The 19,591-nt window shown below is 38.3% G+C and overlaps 1 protein-coding gene across 3 annotated transcripts in view; it reads right to left on the bottom strand.

Moving 5' to 3' along the window:
* Positions 1-19,591, bottom strand: part of THSD7B (thrombospondin type 1 domain containing 7B) — a 795,232-nt gene that overhangs the window by 753,543 nt on the left and 22,098 nt on the right. Inside the window, exon 1 of one of the 3 annotated variants that reach the window (XM_070579627.1) lies at positions 9,771-9,864. The exons of the other annotated variants lie outside the window; for them this stretch is intronic. The gene's annotated coding sequence lies outside the window, so the exon portion shown is untranslated. Of the gene's footprint in view, positions 1-9,770; positions 9,865-19,591 lie in introns of those variants that run through there. 3 annotated transcript variants of the gene reach the window in all.

Here is a 19,591-nt window from a genome sequence, read left to right as displayed (position 1 = left end):
ATTCCACCTAGAGTGGACACATATCTCAAAGGAAACTCTATATGTTTTAAAAGGCTTTCTTCTTTCAAATACCCTTTTTAAATTAATATTTACACAGTTATTTTATTTGCACAATGAATCAATCATGCCCATGTTAAGAACAGAAGTAAAACAAAAGTGACCCATCTTGGGATCTAGAACAGTGGAGACATCCTCGTATGTGTAGAGATATATTAAATAGGAATGAGCCTCTTAAGAATAATTTACTTAGGAATATAGAAATTTATGTTGTTCCCAATGAAAAGGCAATATTTCAATATCTGAAAGTTTTGCGTTCCTTTCAAAGTAACACTAATCTAGGAGAGGTACTCCACAGTGACAAAAAGAATTTGTATAATATATAAATAAACATGTGCTTGGATATCTATGTGTGTGCATACATGTGAGTGTCTGTGTGCATGTTCAGTTAAACACTCTTAACAATTAAAAAGTGACTTTGAACTCAGAAAGTCAAATGCTGATTGGCTGAAAAGGAGGTAATGACTTATAAAACATGTGAACTGACCTGAATTAAATTATAGACATATTTGGAACACAGGTCAGTGAATTTGAAGGTGAAATCGGTTGCAAAAAAAGCAATCTATGGAAACTATTGATGAACAAGGAACGAATTCTTTTTTTGTCACTGAAATAAAATAAATAGCCTCTAGTTAATGGTTCTAACTGTTCAAAAGGAGACATTTCTAACACTTATGAAACTTAAGTGTTAAAATTATTTTTCCAATCTCCTAAAACATTTCCAAACTGTATTTTGTACTAAGCAATTGGACCATTAAAGCGTAGGTCAGTAATGAAATTACAGTAAAATCGCAGGGCCAGCCAAAGTTTTTCTCGCTACATGAAAACAAATCATTTTTCCTATTCAGCTAACAGTGTTGAGCACTGTCCAACATGGCAAGTTTAGATGGAAGATATCACTGCTGGTTAGTAAAGAAGAGTAGAAAATGAAGTTCCTCATCAAGAAAGACAGCATTAAGCTTGGAAAAGGGAACTTCAGACAAATCCAAAACATCTACACATTCACACTGGAAGGAGCTGTATGAAAGTTTAGTAGACCAAAAGGCCAAAAAACTGGCTTGTGAACCTCTAGGTAAGGCCTAAAGGAAGTTAGGGAATGAGTGTAGACTACAAAACCGAGAAGAAAACAATACTAACTACTTCTACTGTCTATTTGTTTATGAGAATGCTTATGAGAATTTGAGTTTTCAAAGAAAATTGGCTAGGTAAACTACAGGCAAATGATTATGTTGTTTTCAATAAGTTCAACAGAGAGTCATCACAGCCAGTGTGGCCTTGGCCAGTGTGGATTTTGCAAGGGAGTAAAAAGGTTTACCGGTCAGTTTGGTGGTGGTTGTTTTGTTTTTGTTTTTGGTACAATGTTGATATCATGTCAGTCATTCTCAACCTGGAACCACCTCTCCAGAGGGTCTTTTGGAAATGTGTGTAGATATTTTTGGTTGACTAAAGGTAGAAACTAGCATTCAGAAGACGCAGAAGGGGGCAAGAATGGTAAACATTTTGGAATATGTAGAATAGTCTTACACAGGGAAGAACTATCCCACCTAAAATGCTGTTAGTGACCCCATTAAAGAATAGTGGGATATTTTCCTACCCACCACAACCCCTCTCTCCAAAATTCAATCTACAGGAGTCCAAAGTAATCCTTGTAATTTTGTAAGCTTGCAAAGAAACCCAAGAACTGAACACAAAAGTTTTCAAGGAACTGTTTCCAAGTAGTTAGCAGCCAGTCAAGACTGGTCCACAATCAAGAGAAAGTCAGGCACATCTTAATGTGTAAAATAGGGGTTGCTAAGATGTAAGATTTGAGGAATCCAGCCTCTGAAACCTGTTATTCTAACGAGGGAGGAAAGACAGTGAAACTGAAGGAAATGACTTGGAGGGAAGGTATAATTTTAGAGCAGTGTACTGTCTCAACCAACAGGCACCCTTGAGTCTCAGGTAGGGACCCAAGAAATGATATTCCAAGTAGAAAATGGTCATAAAAGAGAGCATGAGAGAGAGAAAAAACAAACTTAATGGAATGCATACTTTTTCCAGATTCTTCTCTCACAATTTTAGTAATGACAGCCCTTTAAGTTCTCTGAAAATCATCCTACATACCAGTTTTTACAAGGATGTGGCTTGTCTTATGTATAATCACCTCCAAGTAAAGATCAGATTTACGAAATGGCAAGAGAGAAAATTCACCAGCCCATTTGGTACATGCAAAATACCCCATGTAGAAGTTCTCATCTTAAATAACCATAAGTGTTTGCATACAGTAGAGAGTACTTGGAAGCGTCATTTTCTTTATAAAAAGGTACTAATGTTTTCAAAGTAGCATCACTTGATATCAGGATAATGCCTTGTTTGAATGATAAGACTGAAAGGGAAGGGTGAATAAAAAGCAAACCATGAAATGTCCCCTGAAAGGTTCAGAAAAATGAAAGTGCCAACACTCAATAAAAATGATTAAAATGTGTGCAGAATTGTATTGCTTTCCATCTGACCAGTCTTGAAAAGATCATGAACAATCATTATGTGTAATCAATGGCCTATTTATCTGCAGCACATGAACAAGCCCACTTTAAATAAGCTCGACTCCATGGTCTTGACTCTGATGCTTTATCGGCACTGGTGACAGTTCACTGGGCAGATGTCTGCTCTGAGTTTGTTCATCCTGATGAAGTTGCCTATGGAAAGACTTATGTCTTCTCCAATAGTTTTTAAGTCCATTAATTAAAAATGCAGAGAGGTTACATAATTAATGTGTGTGTTTTAGTGACTCATGGCCTTGAAAGACGTAGAGAAAGAGGCCATTTAAATCTTCCCCTTGCCATGGGGATGGAGGAGAGTGATGAGTATCTACAGCAACCAATGGAGACTGGAACAATTTCTCAGAAAGAAAATTCCTCACCTCTCTCAACAACCTCTTCCAGTATCCGAGGGTTAGCAATACAGGAATACCACTCTGTTGTTCTTCAAAGGCTCTTGAGTGAACAAATTTGGCTTCTACAAAAAATATCCTAGACACTTCATTTATTACTAGTTATTCCTTCTCTCCCTTTTTTATAAAAACCAGTGAATCTTCACTTCTCTTTTTTGCAGGTCATCAAATATGGTAACTTAATATCTTGGCCAGTAAAATTGACAATGTTATATTCTGCCATACACTTCCAAAATTTGACTGGAGTTCCTTCAGAAAAGTCCCACATACAGAAGCAGAGAAAATTCTGTTTACAATTTTAAATGACTATTTTTTTAAAAACCCTAATCTTAAAAATAGAACTCTTTAAGGAGAGAGACAAATTCATGACCTCAGTCTTGACAGAATTTATATTGTGACATGCCTGTAATTTCCTAACGTCTCTTTCCAAACCTAAAAAATATTGACTTTAGAGTAACTCAAAAATCCCAGAACTGATTAGAAGCACAAAGGTTAAAATATTGGGGCAATATTTCAATTTTATAATTTAGTAATTAATCACTGAAGCTCTCAAATCAGATTTTATAACTAAATGACTCTCTACTGCCCCTTACAGGTACTACCCAACTCTTACAATCCACTCAAAAGATTTCATTGGGACCTTGGTAATAATTAGACTAGTTTCCAAACAGAATCTCTCAGAGTTGTGTGAATTAAATAGCCATCTAGCCGACTGTGGAAGCTCTACAGTTCCTATCAGGAATCTGTGCCATGTCAAAATTTACAAACCTTTCCAGGACCAAACTACTAGAATCATAGGAAAACAAAAATGAAAGAGTCCTCAAACACCAGCTAAAGTCACATCTCAGATGAAGCCAATGTCTGTATCAGGTTCCCTAACAATCTGCCTGACATGTCCTACATAGTCCCAGAAACGTTTCTCCCTTTTAAATGATAACTTCCTGACTTGTGCTTTTAGGATGCTTGCAGAGGCCACAGCCACTTGTTGCAGTTCTGCTGCAACTACTAGAAAAAAAGGATAAATTTAACAACCATATTTTAAAAGACACCAAAAAGCAATGAAGTCTAGATGAACTAAAATTACAGAGAGAAAAGAATACTTTCTAGGTGAGAAGAGGTAATAGGTAAATGAGGGTAAGATATTGTGTGTGAAATATGCAAATGAGACTGATAATCAAGAGGAAAAAAACAGAGGCAGATTCACACATGATCCAGGAATTAAGTGTCAGCATACAAGAACTTTAAAAAATGTGTATGATAAAAATAATCATTAAGATGGACTCTAATGCCATGAATGCATAATGAAATCTCTAAGGTAACTACTAAAAATCATACAATTATGCATAACTAAGAAGACTAGATGAGAAAAAATAGAATAATAAAATACTCCTTTAATCTACAAGAAGGTAGGAGAATGAGGGCAACAAATAGAAAATGAAGAGCAAGATGGTAGATGTGAACTCATGTATGCCATTAATTATATTACATGTAAATGGATGAATAATCAAAAGAAAAACAGAATAGATAAACAATATCTAATTATATGCTAGTGTATTTGACAAGATAACAGCTCCCACAAAGATGTCCATGTCCTAATCCCCAGAACCTATAAATATGTTAACTTACATGGCAAAAGAGGCTAACAGGGACTTTGCAGATGTGATTAAGGATCTTAAAACAGGAAGATTATCCTGGCTTGCTCAGGTAGCCCACTGTAATCACAAGTGTCTTTATAAGTGACAAGGGAATTCAGGCGAGTCAGTGTCAGAGTGATGCAGCATAAGAAAGACTGTACTGGTAATTGCTGGTCTTGAATATGAAAGGCGGCCATGAGTCCATGAACACGGACAGTCTCTCGAAGCTGGAAAAGGCAGAGAAATGGATTTTCCCCCAAAGATTCCAGCAGGAATGCAGGCCTGCCAACACCTCGATTTTAGTCCAGTGAGACCCATTTTGGACTTCTAACCTCGAGAACTGTAAGAAAATAGATTTGTGCTATTTTCAGTCAACAAATCTATGGTAACTTGTTAGAGCAGTGATGGGAAGTTAATATGATTGGTTGTAAGAGAAACATCTTACATATAAGGATACAGATAAGTCGAAGGTAAGGAATGGTAAATGATACATCAGGCAAATAGTTACCAAAGAAAGCAAGTGTGGCTATATTAATACTAGACAAAGCAGACTCTTTGACAAGAAGTTTTCACTACACATAAATGGGGATATTTCATAAATATAAAGGTTTCAGTTAAACTAGAAGATACAGCAGTCTTAAATTTTTTAACTCAAAGAAAAACAAAAATATAGAATTAGCCAAATCCACTATCATTGGCGATTTTAACAACCTTCCCTCAAGAACTGGAAGAACAGGAGACAAAAAATCGGTAAGGGTGCAGAAGATATGAAGAACACAGTGAGCTAAACTGATCTAATAAAAAGTATATAGAACAATGCCCAACAATTACAGAATACACATTCTTTTCAAGCACACACAGGACATTTCCCAAGTAGATCATACACTGGGTCATAAAGCAAAACTCAACAAATTTCAAAGGAGTGAATCACATAGACTATGTTCTCTGATCCCAGGGGAATGAATTTAGAAAGAAAAAGAAGAAAGATAACTAAAAAAATCTGCAAACTGTTTGAAAATTGAGTAATATACATCTAAACAGAAAAAAGTGGACATTATAAAATATTTTTAAGTGAATGAAAATGTAAATGTAACATCAAAACTTACACAATGCAGCTAAAGCAGTTTAGAGGGAACTCTTAACTGCATGCACGTATTAGAGACGTATAACGGTGAAAATCAATTATCTAAGCTTCTGTCTCAAGAAAAAGAACATAAAAATAAAATTGAACAGAGTATAAGAAAGGAAACAAGAAAGATAAGACAAAAATTAATTAAACAGAAAGCAGATATACAGAATTCAATATAGCCAAAAAGCTATTTCTTTTAAAAGATTTGTAAAATTGATACACACTTAGCAAGACTGAACAAGAAAAAAAGAAAATACAAAGCACACGGATCAGGAATTAATGAGGGGTGTCACTACTGACAAAAAGATAATTAGAGAATAATAAATTTGTCAACCCAGATGAAAGGGACAAATTCACTGAAAAATACACATTACCAAAATGTATAGAAAGACAATTGAAAATCTGAATCCATAATTAAAAACCTTTCCAAAAAAGCCCTGAAGGCTTTGTTGACGAATGCCTTCGAACATCTAAGGAAGAAACAATGCCAAACTTAAACAAACTACTTTATGGAAAAAATTAAGTGGAAATATTTCCAATTTATTTGATGAGGCTAGGATAATCCTGACATTGAAACTCAAAAGAGATATTACAAGAAAAAAATATAGACTGCTATCCCTCATGAACATAGATACAAAAATCCTAAAAAAAATTCGCAAATGAAATGTAGCAATAGATAAAATGGATGATACACGATTAAGTGGTTTTATTACAGAAACGCAGGATTGGTTTAATATTCAAAAGTCAATCAATGGAGTATGCATTATAAAAGACAAAATTTGTGAATGGTACTGTATCAAAATTAAATAATCTCCTTTTCAAAAGATATTGTTAAGGAAAGGAAAAGATAAACCAGGTACTGGGAGAAAAATTTATGAAAAAAAAATATATATATATATTAAAGAGCTTCTATCCAGGTTTTATAAAGAGCCCTTATACAGAAATAACTCAATTTTTTAAATGGGCTGAAGATTTGAAAAAAGACGTCACAGAGAAGATATACAAATGGAAAATAAGTACGTGAAAAGATGCTCAACAGCACCAGTAATCAAGGAAATGTGAATAAAAGCAAATAAGATACTACCACACACATATAAGAACGGCTAAAGTCAAAATGATGGACCTTACCATGCGTTGGCAAGGATAGGGAGAAAGTGGAAATACCATACATTATTGATAAGAATGTACAATGGAACTGCTACTTGGGTAAAGCGTTTAGCAGTTTCTTAAAAGTTAAACATACACTACCATACAACACAAGGATTCCACTTGTATATTATTAAGTTAAAGAAATGGAAACATATACCCACACAAAAAGACTTGTACCCAAATGTTCATAGCAGCAGTATTCATAATGGCCCCAAACAGGAAACAGCCCAAATGGCTTTCAAATGGTAAAAGAATAATCAAAATGTGATATAGCAATATAATGGAATACTACTCAGCAATAAAAAGGCATTAACTATTGATACATGCAACATGAAAGAATTTCAAAAACATCCTTGTAAGAAAAAAAGCCTAACAAAAATTATGTTTGTATGATTCTGTTTATACAAAATTTCTAAGCTGGGCAGTATAACTATAGGGATAGAAAAAAGATCAATGGTCACCCACGTTTGGAATGGGGTGGGGACTCACGGAAAATAAACACAGAGCAACTTTATTTTAAAATAGGTTACTTTTTAGAGCAATTTGGGGTCCGCAGCAAATTTGAGAGGAAAGTACAGAAATTTCCCATATACCCTCTGCCTCCACACACACACAGCCTCTCCTATTATCAACGTCCCACACCACAAGGAAACATTTGTTACAGTGGTTGAACTTACACTGACATTCATTATCACCCAGTCTGTTGTTTACATTAGAGTTCCCTCTTGGTGTTGTACCCTCTAGGCGGAGCACAGAGGATTTTTAGGGCAGTTAAGTTACTGTGTATCATACTATAACGGCGGATACATGTCCTCATCCATTTCTCAAAACCCATATTCATCCCTCTGCTCCCCCTAACAACTGGCAACCACTGATCGTTCTGCCCTCCATAGTTTTGCCTTTTCCAGAAGGTCACAGCGTTGGAATCATACTGTATGTAGCCATCACACCTTGGCTTCTTTCCCTTAGTAATATGCATTTAAAGTTCCTCACAGAAGAATTTTCAAGGGATGTTGGAAGTGTTCGAACCTTAGACTGTGATATAGAAAGATGTTCGGCATCGTTAGCCATCAGGAAAATGCAAATCCAAAGCACAAGATACTACTTCAATACTCTCTAGGATCAAAAAGACCGATAATAACAAACATTGGAGAGGATGTGGAAAAATTAAAAGCCTGATTCACAGCTGGTGGGAAAGCAAAATGGTGCTCTGAAAAACAGTCTGGCAGTTCAAAAGGTTAAATATACAGTTACTGTATGATCCAGCAATTCCACTCCTCGGTATACCCAAGAGGAATTAAAACAGGCCCACAGGAACATTTGTATACAAATGTTCACAACAGCACTACTCATAATAGCTAAAAAGTAGAAACATCTAAATGGCCACTAACTGTCAAATAAAATATGGTATATCCACACAATGGAATATCATTAGACAGTAGAAAGAAATGAATACTGACAGACAATGATGAACACAGATGACCCTTGAAAACATTATACTGAGTGAGAGAAACCAGTCACAAAGATCACATACTGCATGATTCTACTTCCCCGAAATTTCCAGAATAGGAAAATTCATAGAGAAAGAACTTAGATTGAGTTGCCAAGCTCTGGGATGGGGGACGCGAGGCCAGGGGTGGGGGAAGGCAGGAGGGGAGGGGAGGAGTTGGGAGCAACCAAGGAGTGACTGTTAACGTGAACTGGGTTTCTTTTTCGGGTGATGAAAATGTTCTAAAAAATCATTGTGGTGATGGTTGCACAGTTCTGTGAATATACTAAAAACCACTGAATCGCACACTTTAAACGAATGAATATATGAATCGCACCTCAATAAAGCTGTTACATTAAAAAAAGAAGAAGAAACCTGCTGTTTTGATGCAGTTAAAATAAAGCAAGTGGCATGAGGAAATGGTTGCATAACTATACCTTACCAGGTTTCTTTGTCCAAGAGCACTGTCTGTTGGCATGAAGAGGCACAGTATTTGCAGGGGATGGGTCCCTAGGAGTTGCTAGATTTCCTGATTTTGTGATTTTGCTTCTCTAGGACCATTGATTTTTTTTTCCCCTTTCTTCTTTCTTTCCCATTACTACCAGGTCTCCACTGGATGCTCCCCACTCCAAGTCACCCCCTTTTCCACCAGATGTTATGCCTTCCTGAGACAGCCATGTCTGTTCCCACAAACAGTCAAGTTATTTCCTTTTACTTCTGCAGTAGCCAACACTCCGATCTACAAGTCTTACACCTCCTCCTAAAATCTCCAATCTAGGTGGTACTTTCCCTTTTGCTAGTGAATATTGTCTCGTTCCATCAACCTTCCTATTTCCCTTCTCCTCTTTCCTGAGTGTCCTCTGCTGGACTTGGGTATTTCTCTAATCACAGGTATCTGAAGTTTGTAGTAGTCCAGGTCCCTCACCTGTGGTTTATCTGCTCTCTCTGTTGATCTGCATTCTTTCTTTGGAAGATGTGTGCATGGATTTGGATTTAGAAAGATGCCACTATCCAATGGGAACCTAGAAGCCCTTTGTAGCATTTTCACTACCACCAATATGCTAACTACCAGACTGGAGATAGTATAAATTACAGTCCTTGAAGTCTCCAAGGACTTTCATCTTTTAAGGGAGAAAACGTTTTAACCCAGACAATAGGAAACAAGATACAAGGCAATATATAATGGAAAGCTCTATTATCTACAGAAATTGTAAATGTTATAGAAATTTGGAATAAAAGGAGAGATAATTGTAACAAATTATTGATAAAAGCTTCATGAAGAAGGCAGGATCTTAACTTTGATGAAGAACTACGATTTTGTTATAGAATTGAAATCAGGATATTATAACAGTATCTAGTTCAATAAACGTGGCCAGATATTACCTTAATATTTTGAGATATTAAACAGGTTTCATTTTCCTCTCCATTTTCTTGTATTCTCTATTCTTTCTCCCATTCAATCAGTGGGGTTGATTACCTGTGGGAAAACATAATTCACCAAAAGTAGGGTGGGGAGAGGAGCTGAGTTTCAAAAGCCTAGTCCCCAAAGAAACCCAGGCAAGTAGAACGTATAATACACACACACACACACACACACACACGCTCCAAGCTAGGGAAGATTCCCAGGCACTAGGAGGCAACAGAGAGGTAGAAGGCTCAGCTTAGAATTTGGTAAGGCCCTGAGAACAAAGCCTCTTCCCTCCCCCAGGCCATGAAAGATGCCTGGATAGGTTTGGGAAATAAAAGAGCACAGGATATGTCTGTGCAGAGCTCCATCTTTCCTGTCACTTGAAACTGAAGGCTCCCTTGCTCATACAGTGTCATGTGTTATAAGAACTAGGAATCAAAAAGTTACATACTCTTCATCATCTAAACTATCCCCTAGACAAAGTTTTTATAATGTCCATCTTAGCTTTGCTCTTGTTTAGATTCAGAAACCAATTTTGAGGGGCCAGCCCCGTGGCCAAGTGACTACGTTCAGGAGCTCCGCTTCGGTGGCCCAGGGTTTCGCCAGTTCGGATCCTGGGCGCGGACATGGCAATGCTCATTAGGCCATGGTGAGGGGGCATCCCACATGCCACAAGTAGAAGGATCCACAACTAGAATACACAAGTATGTACTGGGGGGATTTGGCAGAAAGAGCAGAAAAAAAAAATGATTTGCAACAGTTGTTAGCTCAGGTGCCAATCTTTAAAAAATAGAAACCAATTTTGAAAATAGTATGCTTTCATAATGTTTTATTCATCTTTCCCTATTTCCTCATAATGGAATTAATTACTCTCTCCTCTGTAATATTCTCCTTATGTCATATATCAAGCTATGCATTGCCTATTTTTAAAGTGTCTGTCTCCTTTATTAAGTTGTGAGCCTCCAGAGAGTAGGCAATAAATCTCTCAATCTTTGTATCAGCAGCTTAGCATAGTGGTGAACACACAGTAGGGACTTAGTGAATGGAACTGAAATCATTCATTCAGATTAAAACTAAGTAGTGATTATCAATTCTTTAGGATTGGGAAATCTGTATTCACCTTTTTTAATGTTAAAAAGATTACTTTTTGCTGAGGACTGAAGTGTAGAAGGAAATGGCCTGGAAGCAATTTCAGAAACCATAAAAACTTTAAAAACCAAACTGTTATAATGTTAATTATTAAATCTTGGCAATAATATCCCTTTAAATAGTGATTTTAAACATCCTTACATCTCCAAGAACCTAATTTTGTACTGGATATGCAAATCTAGAGGTCATTTCATTTAATAAATACATACCTCCTAATCAGCTGCATACTAATGAAATTAATCTGAAGGCTAAATTTCAATTATGAATTATAGACCCTCATCTCTCTTTCTTGATTGCCTGAATTACATAAATCCGGAAACTTCCAATACATAGCAAAAGGATCTGATGAGAAAAACATCCTTTTCAAGACGCAACCAGGTGAAGTGAACAGTGTTGTGTCTCTAATTCGTAATTTTTATGTAACTCTCCTTATGCAAAATAACGATTTACAACCATCTAGTAAGTAACTTGGCTAAGTTAAGGCATGCTGCACAGGTTTGGATGCTTAAACTGAGCCATCAAACTTAAGATCCCCGAGGTTTGTAATGAAGGCACACATTTCAGCAAGAGGATTTATCCTGCTTCAGTTCTGAGAAATTAATTTGAATTGAAGAAAGAATGGTTTTTCCTCTCAATTCATAGCTCTTACAGTTTATTCTGAGCATGTTTTCTCCTAAGGAAAAAGAAACAAATATGAAGGAATTTTTTTTCCTACACCGAGTATGACATACGTCAGCTGCCATTTACACTTCAGTTGAAAATAATTAACTTGTGTGACTATAAAAGCAACAGATTGTGTTATTTCACAATGTGACACTGTAATTCAAATAACTATCTCAAATAGCGTATCTGAAAGAAAAATAATTAAAGAGTCCTAGCTCACTTTCAGTTAATTGTTCCAACAGATCACTAGGGCTCATCTCCAAGTAGAATAATGCTCCAATCAGAGAAAGTTCTTTCTCATTCCTGAAATCAATTGTGATTTGTAGAGCTAGACATGACTCCAGTAGCTTAAGGTATCTCCCAATGGGCACTTTGACCCCATTCTGGTTTGACAGCTTACTTCACTGAATCACAGAGCTGAAAGGAAAAATCCTGATGCCTCCAATTCAACAATACAAAGTGGATCACTGACTTTAAAATTCTCAACCATACCCTCTAGTTGGTATCAGCACAATCCTGTATTATATTCATGCATCCCATTTCTCTTCTATAGCAGTCGCTCTAGGCTATGTTATGCGGTAATAACAAACCAACCAAAGTTTTAGTGGCTTCCAACCACAAACAAGGTTCGGTTCTCAAAGATGCTACATATTCATCACAGATCTTGGAGCCAGGTTGAAAGAGCAGCCAGCCTCAAAGAAGAGGAAGAAAAGTGCATTGGTGCAATACACAACGGTTCCTAAAACTTCTGCGTGGAAATAGCGCTCATAATTTCCTCTCACATTTTATTGGCCAAAGCAGGTCACGTGGTCAAGCTATGTATGGCAGGCACCTGGAACAAGGGACAGTAACATGTATCTAATAATACAATCAATAACAAGGTAATAATAAATAATATAATCTGCCATACCTTCTAAAACCACGAATCTTTATATTTCCCAAGAGAAACTTTAGATCCTACTCCAACTCTCCAAGGGATCTTGAATTTCGTCATCCAAGGGGAGAAACAGACCAGACACAAGAAGGCTCCTTCTCTAAGCTTACAGTCTAGGCAAATTTTACAAAACAGTTTGTTCCTAAAAACCAGACGTTGAAACCCTTTAAGAATTAAACACCATCCAATCCTCCCGGCAGGCAGCCTTAGAAGTTGTCAGGGTGCCAGAGCACAGGGTAATTTACTCTCGGCAAACAGAAAAGAATAATTTACATCTGGAGAGCTGAAAAGAGAGGCTTATGAAGAAATTGTCAGAGCTCATAAAATTCTGGTACTTAATCAAAAGTATACTACACAGACATAAAGGAAAGAGTATTCAAACTCAAGATTTTCCTTGAAAAAAAAGTCATTCAACTTCAATTTTTGAAGCATCTTAGATTTCATTTTTAATGTGCCTCAAATTCTTTGAAAAACATTGGATTATGAATTCCAACCTTTTCCAAACATTTATCCTCCCCTTACACTTATTCCAGGCCCAAACTCAAAACCATCCCTTGTTAAAACCACTCTATGCTTTCTTCTGAATTTTAGGCTCAATTCTTAGGCAATCTGATGTGTCTTGGCCACCAACATATCTCTCATCTAATGACTACTAAGATCTGACCACCTTCCTAAATTGAATGGGGAAGAGCTGATGTAGCCACCTTTTTAAAATTTTCCACGTCAACCTCCATCCCTGTAATGTACCTAGCCATTTCTTTTGATTCAAAATACCTTTATACATTACAATTAGTGCTAAAACTATTAGGTGAATGGTTGATGAGGAACTGCACATTTATATAATGCCAAAATAACCCCACACACTTTACTTAGCAGACAAAGGAGGAAACATATAATTGCACAAAGGAAATATCCGAGTCATCACCCTAATCTAGGCGTTAATTTTAGCATCATTAAGAGTATATGTCTTCTGATATGATGTAATCTGAAGCATCACCAAGGAAGCAAAGTTAAACAAAGTTGATAAGTATTTTAGACAAAATGTCCAGTTAACAACAGAGGAACAAGCTAAACACTTTGAAGAAGCAATTGGACAAACCCAAAAGGGAAGGCATTTCACAGGACAACTAGACAGATCTCTCAAACAAGGCAATGACATTAAAAAAAATGCTCTTAGGGCCAGCCCCTTGGCTCAGTGGTTAAAGTTTGGCGTGCTCCACTCCCATGTCCTGGGTTCACAGGTTCAGATCCCAGGTAGGGACCTACTCCACTCATCAGCCCACATACAAAGTAGAGGATTGGTGCAGAGTTAGCTCAGGGCTAATCTTCCTCAAGAAAAAAAGAAGGAGGATTGGCAACAGATGTTAACGCAGGGTGAATCTTCCTCACAAAAAACACAAAACTGCTCTTAGTTAAAAGAAACATGGGGGCTGGCCCCATGGCCAAGTGGTTGAGTTCGTGCGCTCCGCTTCAGCGGCCCAGGGTTTCACTGGTTCAGATCCTGGGCGTGGACATGGCACTGCTCATCAGGCCATGGTGAGGTGACGTCCCACATGCCACAACTAGAAGGACCCACAACTAAAATATATAACTATGTACCAGGGGGCTTTGGGGAGAAAAAGGAAAAATAAAATTTTTTTTTAAAAAAAGAAAGAAACATAAATGCCATAACAAATAGAAGTAATATGTAGTCCTCTTTTGGATGCTGATTGGGATAACCAGCAATGAAAGACATTTGGAGACAACTGGGAAAATTGGAACATTTTTGGTTCTAAATGAACCCATTTATAAAATTTATAAATTTATAACATAATCTATATATACACATACGTATTTACAGAGAGAAAGAAAGAGACCAAAGTGAAAATACACTAAAGTGTTAAAAGTAGTAATCTCTGTACGTTGGAATACGGTGACTTTTTTTCTGATTTTCGCTTGCTGGTATTGTCTAATTTTCTATAACACACATGCACTGCTTCTGTAATGATACAAGACTGCTTTTTGAGGCTTTGCCTCACCATAGTTATAGGACTAACACTTTGAGTTATAGCCTTGGGTTGGCTTTCTGATTTTGTTTGATCCTTGTGTATCTACTTCAGTTAAACCTTTCTCTGTCTCCAAACTATGGGGAAAGGGGGAAAGTGGAGGGGAAAAGACTAACAGTTTTTGACTAACATTTTCGGTCACTGGCCTGGCATTTGACCTAATCTATTACATTTAACGTCATAATAACCATGTAAACTGGGTATTATAATCTCTCTTTTACAGGTAAGAAAATAGCTCCCAAGAGTTACACCACATGCTTTAAGAAAGTGTATTGCGGAAGGAGAAGATCCAAGATGGCAGCGTGAGCAGACTTCTTTGTCTCTCCCCCTTCGAATCTACAACTAATTGGACATTCATCACTTGACAAAGGATATCTATATAGCATCTCAGGATGTCAGAGAGACCCACACTGCTATACATTGGAAGGCGGACGGACTTCCCTCCAGGAGGAGGTGGAGATAGGTGAAAACTCTCCGACCCCGACCCCCAAACAGCCTAGAGCCTGCGGGCGGCTTTCTTCCAGCGGATGCCCCCAGAACATCGCCAAACGCCAAGGGCAGGAGGGAGCGCACACCAGAGGAGCGACGGTGGAAACAGGTGAACAGAGCCCTACCTAAGCCCCCTGCAATTACACCTGAGCCCAGAGGGAAGCTCCAGAGTTACACACCAGAGGCGGTGGGGAAAACCCCTACCCGCCATTAGCGGAGAGGTCCCGCCCAGCATCCACAACGCCTGGGGGCTGCCGGAGAGAATCCCAAATGGCGCGCCAGCCCGCCGGCTGCCGCCGCCAGCTCCTCTGACCAGGCTTTCACCCAGGAGGGGCTCAGGACTACCAGAGATCTCCTGGGAGAGGACCGGGGCTGCATGGAGCTCCAGCGGCTGGCTACGCAGCCCAGGGGTGAAACTCTAGAGTTCCGTCTCAGCAGCAGGCAGAGTCTTTACTGGCCATTATCAGAGAGGCCCTGCCCAGCATCCACAACGCTGGGAGGGTCCCAAAGAGAAGAATCCCAGGCAGGGCAGCAGCCAACCAGCTGCCACTGAACTCAAGGTATCCAGCTATCCCCCAGACAGGGCAATGGGCTCCCCGAGATCCTAGGGGAGAGGACTGGGGCTGGGTGGAGTTCCAGCGACCCGGCTCTGTGGCCCAGGGGGAAACTCTACAGTCTCACAGAAGCCTCAGCGATAGCCTCTGCACAGCACTAGTAGAGAGCACCCACCCGGCAACCACAAGGCTGGAAGACCCTGGGACAAAAGTAGCATAGCTAGGGGAGCTAACCAGACTGCAGAAGATGCCCATAGCTCTGCTGTGACCCATAGTGGACAAGCGAGATTTTGTGGGTGCTGACAGTGACAGAGCTGCAAATGTAAGTGATCCTGCCCCTGGCCACTGGGAAAGCCCATAACACCACTGCAGACCCTAAGGAGGGAGCACATCTAGGTGGTCTGCAACAGTAGGCACCAGCAGTCTGAAGCCCCCCTGTAACAGCCTCCACAGCTGAAGAGGGAACGCACAGGATCACTGTGGCTGTGAGGAGGGGCCCAGGCCCAGTTAGCAACAGCTGATAGGCTTCCTGGTTGGAGCAGTATAAACAGCTGTCCCCCCACCACACCAGTAGAAACAAGTGGAAGCAGTAACTAAACTCTATCTCTATGTGGAGGCACAAATCTACACCATCAAGCAATATGAAAAAATATAATAAATCTCCAGAACAGAAGGATAATGACAAACACACAGAAAAAATCCCAAAGACAATGAAATATACAACCTAAATGATGATGACTTCAAAACAGCCATCATTAAAAAACTCAGTGAGTTAAAAGAGAACTCAGATAGACAACTCAACGAGTTCAGGAGCTATGTCACAAAAGAGTTCAATACTATAAAGAAGAACCAAACAGAAATACTGGAAATGAAGAACACAATAGAGGAGATTAAGAAAAATCTAGACATACTGAACAGTAGGGCCAATAATATGGAGGAAAGAATTAGCAATTTGGAAGATAGGAATATAGAAATGCTGCAGGCAGAGGAGGAGAGAGAGCTAAGACTAAAAAGAAATGAAGAAACTCTCCGAGAATTATATGATGCAATTAGGAGATGCAATGTAAGGATTCTAGGTATACCAGAGGGAGAAGAGAGGGAGAAGAGGGCAGAAAGCCTATTCAAAGAAATAATGGCTGAGAACTTCCCAAGCCTGGGGAGAGAGATGGAACTTCATGTGACAGAAGCCAATAGATCTCCAAACTTTATCAATGCAAGTAGACCAACCCCAAGACATATAGTAGTGAAGCTAGCAAAAGTCAACGACAAGGAGAGAATACTAAGGGCAGCCAGGCAGAAGAAATTAACCTACAAAGGAACCACCATCAGGCTTTCAGCAGATTTCTCAGCAGAAACTTTACAGGCTAGAAGAGAGTGGAATGATATATTCAAAAATCTGAATGACAAAAACCTGCAGCCAAGAATTCTCTACCCAGCGAAAATATCCTTCAAATACGACGGAGAAATAAAAACTTTCCCAGATAAACAAAAATTAAGGGAGTTCATTGCCACCAAACCACCTCTTCAAGAAATGCTCAGGAAAACCCTCATTCCTGAAAAATCAAAAAAAGGAAAGGGACTACAAAACCAAGAGCAAAGGAGATAAGTAGAAGGACAACAACAGAGAATGGCAGCTCTCCATCAGAACAGGCTAAACCATGGGACGAGAAACAAAGGAAATTGAAGAAAACCGGAAAACAAGACATAAAATGGCAGCGGTAGGCCCCCACATTTCAATAATCACTCTAAATGTAAATGGATTGAATGCTCCAATCAAAAGACACAGAGTGGCAGGATGGATCAAAGAACAAGACCCAACAATATGCTGCCTCCAGGAAACACACCTCAGCCCCAAAGACAAACACAGACTCAGAGTGAAGGGATGGAAGACAATACTCCAAGCTAATAATGAACAAAAGAAAGCAGGTGTCGCTATACTAATATCAGACAAAGTAGACTTCAAAGGAAAACAGGTAAAGAAAGACAAAGAGGGACAGTATATAATGATAAAAGGGACTCTCCACCAAGAAGACATAACACTTGTAAATATATACGCACCCAACACAGGAGCACCAAAATTTGTAAAGCAACTCTTAACAGAACTAAAAGAAGACATCAACAACAATACTATAATAGTAGGGGACCTCAACACCCCATTAACACCAATGGATAGAACATCCAGACAGAAAATCAACAAGGAAATTATAGAATTAAATGAAAAATTAGACCAGATGGACTTAATAGATATATATAGAACACTTCATCCAAAAACAGCAGGCTACACATTCTTCTCAAGTGCACATGGAACATTCTCAAGAATAGACCATATTTTGGGAAACAAAGCAAGCATCAATAAATACAAGAGAGTTGAAATAATATCAAGCATCTTTTCTGATCACAATGCTATGAAACTAGAAATCAACTACAAGAATAAAGCAGAGAAAGGTGCAAAAATGTGGAGACTAAACAACACACTACTGAACAAACAATGGATTATTGAAGAAATTAAAGAAGAAATCAAATATTATCTGGAGACAAATGAAAATGAGAACACGTCATACCAAATCATTTGGGATGCAGCAAAAGCAGTCCTAAGAGGGAAATTCATCGCAATATAGCCTCACCTCACAAAACAAGAAAAAGCTCACATAAGCAACCTCAAACAACACCTAACAGAATTAGAAAAAGAAGAACAAACAAAGTCCAGAGTCAGTAGAAGGAGGGAAATAATAAAAATAAGAGCAGAAATAAACGATATTGAAACTAAAAAGACAGTAGAAAGGATGAATGAAACAAAGAGTTGGTTCTTCGAAAAAATTAACAAAATCAACAAACCCTTGGTGAGACTCACCAAGAAAAGAAGAGAGAAATCTCAAATAAATAAAATTAGGAATGAGAGAGGAGAAATCACAACAGATACCAAGGAAATACAAGGGATCATAAGAGAATACTATGAAAAACTATATGCCAACAAATTGAACAACCTAGAAGAAACAGACAAATTCCTGGACTCTTACAACCTCCCCAAACTGAACCAGGAAGAAATGGAGAATCTGAATAGGCCAATCACAAGTAAAGAAATAGAAACAGTAATCAAAAACCTCCCCAAAAATAAGAGTCCAGGACCAGACGGCTTCTCTGGAGAATTCTACCAAACATTCAAAGAAGATTTAATACCTATCCTTCTCAAACTATTCCAGAAAATTGAGAAAGATGGAGAACTCCCTAACACATTCCATGAAGCCAACATCACTCTGATCCCCAAACCTGACAAGGACAACACAAAGAAGGAGAACTACAGGCCGATATCACTGATGAACATAGATGCAAAAATCCTCAACAAAATTCTGGCAAACCAAATACAGCAATACATCAAAAAGATTATAGACCATGATCAAGTGGGATTTATACCAGGGACACAGGGATGGTTCAACATCCGCAAGTCAATCAATGTGATACACTACATTAACAAAATGAGAAACAAAAACCACATGATCATCTCAATAGATGCAGAGAAAGCATTCGACAAGATCCAACACCCATTTATGATAAAAACCCTCAATAAAATGGGTATAGAAGGAAAGTACCTCAACATAATAAAGGCCATATATGACAAACCCACAGCCAACATCATACTCAACGGACAAAAACTGAAAGCCATCCCTGTGGGGACAGGAACAAGACAAGGGTGCCCACTTTCACCAATCCTATTCAACATAGTACTGGAGGTGTTAGCCAGAGCAATTAGGCAGGAAAAAGAAATAAAAGGAATCCAAATAGGCAATGAAGACGTAAAACTCTCGCTGTTTGCAGACGACATGATCTTATATATAGAAAACCCCAAAGAATCCATAGGAAAACTATTAGAAACAATCAACAGCTACAGCAAAGTTGAAGGGTATGAAATCAACATACATAAATCAGTAGCATTTCTATACACAAACAATGAACCAACAGAAAAA

This window comes from Equus przewalskii, chromosome 17 (assembly GCF_037783145.1).
Source record: "Equus przewalskii isolate Varuska chromosome 17, EquPr2, whole genome shotgun sequence".
NCBI lineage: Eukaryota > Metazoa > Chordata > Mammalia > Perissodactyla > Equidae > Equus > Equus przewalskii.
This window is presented reverse-complemented; position numbering and strand designations above follow the sequence as displayed.